This window comes from Colobus angolensis, unplaced genomic scaffold, assembly GCF_000951035.1.
Source record: "Colobus angolensis palliatus isolate OR3802 unplaced genomic scaffold, Cang.pa_1.0 Scaffold47, whole genome shotgun sequence".
NCBI classification, from domain to species: domain Eukaryota; kingdom Metazoa; phylum Chordata; class Mammalia; order Primates; family Cercopithecidae; genus Colobus; species Colobus angolensis.
In genome coordinates, this window is record NW_012118154.1 from 1463820 (window position 1) to 1472347 (window position 8528).

Below are 8528 nucleotides of genomic sequence, written 5' to 3' on the forward strand. Positions count from 1 at the left end.
ACACACACACACACACAGACCCAGACACACACACACACAGACCCAGACACACACACATACAGACACATACACATATACAGACACACAGACACACACAAACACACACACACACACACACAGACACACACACACACGACATAACTCAGTATGTGGCACTGTAGAGCACTTGGCATTTTAGAGTGCACCAGGCCCTTGGTAATGTCTCCTTGGACAATCGCTGTCTTCCTTCTCTGCTCCCAACCCTGAGCTGCAGAGTGTGGCTCAAGAAAGTCCAGACGCAGCTGGCAGATGTGGCTCTGTGCTCACTGCCTGTGGCTGGCATCTCACAGCTGAGGGCCTACTTCCCAGATGGCTGTCTCCTGCCAGCTCACTCTCTCCCTGGGTGATCAGTTTTACCCACCTGGCTTATCTGATTTCCTGCTTGTTGACAAGCTCATTTTCACTGGGCATGTTCCTGCCCCCAGGACTCATCTCAGCATAAACAAATGCATCTCTTTTGGGGCTTTATTCATTTTTGAACAACTTACCATTACAAACTGTGCTGTGTGGACTTCCCTCCTCCAGTCCTACCCACTCCCAAGCCCCAGTGAAGACCGTCAGTATTGGACCTCTGTGAGGAGGCTGAGGTCATCTGACCCTGGGCAGTAGTGACCCCAGTGGGCAGGTGAAGGGCACAAGCTTTGGGGCTAGAGAGAGATGGGTTCAAATCTTGCCTCTGTCAGTCACAAGCTGAAGACCATGGCAGGTATCTTTATCAAGTTTCAGTTCACTCATCAGTATTATGGATCTGCCATGTCTATTGTACCAGCTGGCTGCAAAGATCCAAGGAGATCATGTATGCCACGTTCTTAGGGAAGCCCCTGGCAAAAAGTTGGTGCTTAAAGGATGCTGCTGCTGTGGAAACCAAAACCCTCAATGTCCCTCCACCTCTCTGTCCTCAGCTGCCTGTGTCATCACATAGTCCTTTCTCTTCTGTCCCAGAGGAGGCCAAGGGTCCACCTTCATGTGTCTTTGATTCCACACCCTCTGTCTGGTCTCTCCCCTGACCTTGCTCTTTCCAGCATTCCTTTTTTGAGCTCTCCAACCCCACTCCCACCAATTTCTCCTTTGTCTGTGTAATGTGCTCAATTTTACATGCCATTAGTGAAAAAAACCCCAGAATACTTGACACCAGCTTACTCAATGTATCTCAAAATAAATCCAAAAGTGAAATAAGCCAGACATAGAAAAAAAAACACTACATGGTCTCACTTGTGGGTGAAATATTAAAAAAGTAAAATACATACAAAGAAAGAATCAATGGTGGTTACCAGGGGCGAGGTGGGGGAGGAAATGGGGAGATGCAGGTAAATAAAAAAATAGAAATATAATCGTTAGGACTTTGCCTGTGGGTCTTGGGTAGTCTGGCATCCAAGCATGTGTAAGGCTGTGTGTTCTTCCATGTGGAGACGTTTTTATTGTGGGAAATATTCACATTTGCCTGATCCAGATTTGGTAATCTTAGGCCACTTTTTTTCTTTTTATGGTGCTACCCTCAGTGAGCCAGAATTAATCAGGCCCCGGCTTACCTGATACAGAGGAGGCAGGTGTTGGTGCTGGTCATGCCCTCACTGAGTTGTGTCCAGCTCTCCCACTGCTAACTATGTGAATTGGGAAAGTTGTTAATTTCTCTGAGCCTCTTAGGACAACTTAGGCACTAAGTACATAGCATACGTGATCGTAAGTATACAGCATACATGTCCTAAGTACATAGCATACATGACCCTAAGTACATAGCATACGTGACCCTAAGTATATAGCACACGTGACCCTAAGTACATAGCATACATGACCCTAAGTACACAGCATACATGTCCTAAGTATATAGCATACATGACCCTAAGTACATAGCATATGTGACCTTAAGTACATAGCATACATGACCCTAAGTATATAGCATATGTGACCCTAAGTACACAGCATACATGACCCTAAGTACACAGCATACATGTCCTAAGTATATAGCATACGTGATCCTAAGTACATAGCATACGTGACCATAAGTACATAGCACATGTGACCGTAAGTACATAGCATACGTGACCCTAAGTACATAGCACACATGACCCTAAGTACATAGCATACGTGACCCTAAGTACATAGCACACATGACCCTAAGTACATAGCAGCATACGTGACCCTAAGTACATAGCACACATGACCCTAAGTACATAGCACATGTGACCCTAAGTACATAGCACACATGACCCTAAGTACATAGCACACATGACCCTAAGTACACAGCATATGTGACCCTAAGTACATAACACACATGTCCTAAGTACACAGCATACATGTCCTAAGTACATAGCATATATGATCCTAAGTACACAGCATACATGTCCTAAGTATATAGCATAAATGACCCTAAGTACATAGCACACATGATCTCCTTTGACTTTGTAGCCACCTTGTGCAATAGACATAGTAAATCCATGTTATTAATGAGTAAACTGAAACTTGCTAAAGAAACCTACCCATAGTTTTCAATCTGTAACTGTTAGAGGCAAGATTGGAACCTGTGTGTGTCTGGCTCCAGGGAATGTCCTTCCCCAGTCCATTCTTTATATATGGAAAATGGAAATAATTGTCCCTGCTCTGCCATTTTTGCAGGGTGTTTTTTGGAAGGCCCAAGGAATTAATGGATATGGAGGTGTTTGGGTTTGAGATAGTGAAATTCTATGCCAATGTAAAAAGAGTACATTGAAGATTGGTGTCTTCCTACTGGGGTGTGAAGTTTGAGGTAGAACCAGGATTCCTTAGTCCTACTCAAAAGCATTGTTACCAGACTCTGGTGGTTCTCCTTGGATAGGTCTTAGGAGTGGGTAGAGCAGCCTCATGGATACAGCAAGTCACAGCACGAGGCTGGGCTTGCCTCCTTACTCTGCCTGCTCAACTTCTCCCACTGTAACTCCTTTTCAATGAGCAATCTCTTGATTGCTTTCCTTTTTTGCAATCTCCCTTCTCTCAATCTCTTATCACTTTCTTTTCTTCAATTTCCTTAGAATGTAGCTTAGATTCCATGATCCTTCATTGGCAGTATCCCTGAATTTCTTACCCTCTGACCTTCCATCACATTCCTCTGGCTAATCCTGACTTCTGCTATCTTCCGACTCTCCACTCCAACTCCCACCTGTGCAACAGGGTATGTGGCTGCCATCTGGAATCATGACCATGACCCTCACATGGGCCACAGCAATGCCTGACAGGCAGAGATCTCACACTCTATTATGGCCATTTGAAGATCTTGCCTTTTCCAAACATCCAGCACCTCAACCCTCACACTCACTCCTAGCAGACAACTCAATTCCTATTTCTCAGACAAAAATGAAGCCATCAGATGGGAACCTCTCAGCTTCTCAGAGTGAATCCTATGTTCCTACCTCTCTCTTCCCTGTCCTCATCTCCCCTCCTGTTACAGTAGAGGAGACATTTCCTCCCTCTTCCAAGGCCAATCTTTCTCCTCCCTCCTCCCTCTGAGGATAGAGTCATCAATGATTCCTTCTCCTTCTTGTGTCTTTTATCACTCCTCCTCCACTGATTCTCAAACTGAGATCTTTTCCTTCTTAAATGCAAGTAAGCAGATGGACAGACACACACATTTACTCAGCCCACCATCCCCTCTGCTTTAGTGCTTTCCTCCTTTTCACTATCAAAGTCTTTGAAAAAAGTGTATTTGTGGTCTCATTTTTTAACCTCTTTCTCCCTCTTTAATCCACTCCAGTCTGCATTCTGGCCTCTTCATGCCACGTAAGCTACTTCTGCTGAGGTTATTCATGACTTTCCTATCACTAATCCTATGGACAAATGTCAGTACTTATCTTACTTGACCTCCCAGCAGCAGTAGGCCCTGCTGACCTCCTTGAGACCCTCTCCTCTGCTGGGTTCCATGACACCTCTCTTTCCTGGTGTCCCTTTCATCTATGTGGCCCCTCCTTCTCAGGCTTGTTTGTTGGCTCTTCTTTGGCCATTAAATACTGGGGTGGGGGTGTTCCCCAGGCTTGACATGCAATCTTATTTTTGCCTGTGAATTTTAGAATCAGCTTGTCCATTTCTGCAAAAATGGCAGCTGGGATTCTGACAGGGATTGTGTTGAACCTGTACATCAGTTTCAGGGGTACTATCATTTTAATAATATCAAGTCTTCCGATCTATGAACACGGGACATCTTTCCATTTGTTTAGGTCTTATATGATTTCTTTCAGCCATCTTTTGTAGTTCCCTGTGTACATGCTTTCTTTTGTTAAATTTATTGTTTTCCTAATTTAATTTTTGGATTGTTCACTGCTAGTGTATAGCAGTACAACGAACTTTTGTATACTGATCTTGTTTCCTGAAACCTTGCTGAAATCGTAGTGTTTTTTCTTTCTTTCTTTTTCAACAGGGTCTCCCTTTGTCACCCAGGTTGGAGTGCAGTGGCACAATCTCAGCTCACTGCTACCTCTGCCTACCAGGCTGAAGCAATTCTCCCACCTCAGCCTCCTGAGTAGCTGGGACTATAGGAGTGTGCCACCACGCCTGGCTAATTTTTTGTAGTTTTGGTAGAGACAGGGTTTTGCCACGTTACCCAGGCTAATCTTGAACTCCGGAACTCAAGTGATCCACCCACCTCAGCCTCCCAAAGTGCTGAGATTACAGGGCATGAGCCACCACACCTGGCCCTAATTTGAATATTTGTAGATTCCTTAGGATTTTCTACATACAACGTCATGTCACCTGCAAATAACAGTTTACTTTCTTTTCAATCTGGAAGCCGTTAATTTCATTTTCTTGCTTAATTGCTCTGGATGGAACCTTGAGTACAATGTTGAATAGAAATGGCAAGAACAGACATCTTTGTTTTATTCCTAATCTTAGGGGGAAAGCACTCAGTCATCCACCATTAAGTATAATGTTAGCTGTGGGTTTTTCACTGGTAACAACTTTATCAGGTTGATAAAGTTCCCTTTTATTTCTTTTGCTGAGTGTTTTCAATATGAAAAGGTGTTGGATTTTGTCAGATGCTTTTTTTTTTGTCTTTGAGATAACCATTGGTTTGTGTTCTTTGTTCTATTAACATCTTGCATTACATTGATCAATTTTCCTAGGTTAAACTCAATTTGCATTCTTGGGATAAATCCCATTTGGTCAAGGTCTACAATCCTTTTTATATGTTGCCAGTATTTTGTTATGTAATTTTGCATATATACCCATAAAGGATGCTGGCTTGTAGATTTTTTTTTCTCTTGTGATGCTTTTGGTTATCTTAGTCTAATTTTGGTATCAGGGTAATATTGGTCTCATAGAACAAATTGGCATGTGTTCTCTTTTCTGCTATTTTTGGAAGAGTTTGAAAAGATAAGTGTTAATTCTTCCTTAAATATTTGGTAGAATTCACCAGTAAAGCCATCTGGGCCTGAATTTTGTTTCATAAAAAGTTTTTAACTTACTAATTCAATATCTGTGTTTGTTACAAGTCTATTAAGATTTTGTATTTCTTCTTAAGTCAGTTTAGGTATTTGTGTCTTTCTGGAAGTTGGCCCATTCCATCTGGGTTATCTAATTTGTCAGCTTACAATATTTCATAATTTTCACTTATAATCCTTTTTATTTCTGTAAGTTCAGTTGTGATACTCCATCTTTTATTTCTGATTTTAGTAATCTGAATCTTCTTACTTTTAATTTTAGTTAGTCTAGCTAAAAGGTGTCAAATTTTGTTGGTATTTTTAAAGAACTAACTTTCTGTATTGTTTTCTATTCTCTGTTTCATTTATCTCTACTCTAGTCTTTATTATTTCTTTCCCCCTGCTTGCTTTTGGTTTTGTTTGCTTTTTTAAAAAATTTCTGGGGCCGGGCGCGGTGGCTCAAGCCTGTAATCCCAGCACTTTGGGAGGCCGAGACGGGTGGATCACGAGGTCAGGAGATCGAGACCATCCTGGCTAAAATGGTGAAACCCCGTCTCTACTAAAAAAATACAAAACAACTAGCCAGGCGATGTGGTGGGCGCCTGTAGTCCCAGTTACTCGGGAGGCTGAGGCAGGAGAATGGCGTAAACCCGGGAGGTGGAGCTTGCAGTGAGCTGAGATCCGGCCACTGCACTCCAACCTGGGCTACAGAGCAAGACTCCGTCTCAAAAAAAAAAAAAAAAATTTCTTTACTAACATGAAAGACCCAAGGAAAACAAATTCTTAAAGTGTAAGTTTAGGTTACTGATTTGAGATTTCTCCACTTCCTCTTCTCTTCCTTCTTCAGTAGATTTTATTTTTTAGAGTAGTTTTAGGTTCACAGTAAAACTGAGGAAAAAGTACAGAGAGTTCCCATATACTCCCTGTCCCCGCATCCCTCATACAATCTTTCCCACTATTGACATGCTGTACCACACTAGTACATTGTGGTGACATTTGTTATAGTTGATAGACTGACATGGACACATCATCACCCGAAGTGCACAGTTTACATTAGGGGTCACTTTTGGTGGTGTCCATTCTATGGAGTTTGATTGCTGTAAAATAATATGTATGCACGATTATAGTATATAGAATAGTTTCACTGCCCTAAAACTCTTCTGTGCTCTATTAATTCCTCCCTTCCCCCAAGCCCTGGAAACCACTAATCTTTTTACTATCTCCTTGTTTTTGCCTCTTCCAGAATGTCATACAGTTGGAATCATACAGCATGTAGCCTTTTCAGATTGGCTTCTTTTAGTAACATGCATTTAAAGTTTCTCCATATCTTTTTGTAGCTTGATAACTTCTTTCTTTTTAGCATTGAATAATAGTCCACTGTCTGTTTGTACCACAATTTCTGAGTCCATTCACTTTCTGAAGGACAGCTTGCTTCCAAATTTTAGCAATGATGAACAAAGCTGCCATAAACATTCACGTGCAGGTTTTTGTGTGGACAGAGGTATTCAACTCATTTTGGTAAATATCAAGGAGTGCGATTGCCGGATCCTATGGTAAAAGTGTATTTTGTTTTGTAGAAAACTGCTAGACTGTATTCCAAAGGGGCTGTCTCATTTTACATTCCCACCAGCAATGAATGAGAGTTCCTGTTGTTCCACATCCTCACCAGCATTTGGTATTGTCAGTGTTTTGGATTTTGGCCATTCTGATAAGTGTGTAGTGGTATCTTTTCATTTTTTCATTAATTAAAAAAATTTTTGTAGAGATAAGATCTGTCTCTGTTGCCTAGCTTGAAGTGCAGTGGCATAATCACAGCTCACTGCAGTGTTGAATTCCTGGGCTCAAGTGATCCTCCCGTCTCAGCCTCCCAAGTAGTTATGACAATAGGCACACATCATCATTCTCAACTAATTTTTTATTTTATGTTTTTGTAGAGACAGGGTCTCTCTATGTTGCCCAGGCTGGTCTCAAACTCCCGGCCTAAGGTAATCATCCTGCCTTGGCCTTCCAAAGCTTTGGGATTATAGGCATGGGCCATCATGTCTGGCTCTATCTTTCCTTTATTTATTTATTTTTTTTAAATAGAGGCATTTATAACTATAAATTTCCCTTTAAGCACTGCATTAGCTATATCCAATACATTTTGGCATGTTGTGATTTTGTTTTCATCCCTCTCAAAATATTTTCTAATTTCCTTTGTGATTTCTTCTTTGGCCCTTGGTTATTTAGGAGTGTGGTTTTAATTTCAGTGTATTTAAGAACTCCTCAACTTTCCTTCTATTGTTGATTTCTAATTTCATTTTATCACGGTCAGAGGATATACTTTGTATGATTTCAGTCCTTGCAAATTTGTTGAGATTTGTTTTATGGGCAACCTTATCTTTGGATAGAGCTTTATGAAACCTATTTGGCATGCCCAGTTGGATAGCTTGAAAGGATCTTGAAACCAGCAAGCACGAGACCACACTCATGATGCTCCACCCCCCAAATCACTTTTCTTTTAGTATTCCCCATCTTAATGAAGATGCCACTATCCCATGAGCTGCTTTGGTCAGAAACCTAAAATCATCCTTGATATCTTCCTCTTCCTTTTTTCCCTAAATTCAATCCATCACTGAGCCCAGTTGATTTTACTTTTGCAGCTCTCTTACATCTAGCCACTTTGTTCCATATCCATTGCCAATACCATAGTCCAAGCTATGACTGTCTGTTACAAAAAGTACTATAATTTTCCTTAGTCCAAGCTATCACCATCTTTGCAGGGACTACTGCAATTTTCTTACTAATTGATTTCCCAACCTCTACTTTTGCACTCTTCCAATCCATTTTTCATGTTGCAGCCAGTTTCTATTTTGAAAATGTACTGATCTTGTCAACCTTCTGCTTAAAATTCCACACCATCAGGAAAAGACCCCAAATCCAACATGGCGCACAAACCTTGCATAGTCTGGTTCCTGCTGGTATCTGTAGCCTTACCTCACTCCTTTGCTATCTGCCCTCCAGCTACACTGGCCTGCTTTCAATTCCTTGACTGCCTCATCCTGCCTTCTGCACAGAGCCTTTGTACATGCTATTCTCTTTTCCTGGAATTTTTCCTTCCTGCTT

At 41.5% G+C, this 8528-nt stretch overlaps 1 protein-coding gene across 1 annotated transcript in view; it reads right to left on the bottom strand.

Moving 5' to 3' along the window:
- NLRP1 (NLR family, pyrin domain containing 1) overlaps positions 1-8528 on the bottom strand; it is a 69246-nt gene that overhangs the window by 43220 nt on the left and 17498 nt on the right. The window lies entirely within an intron of this gene.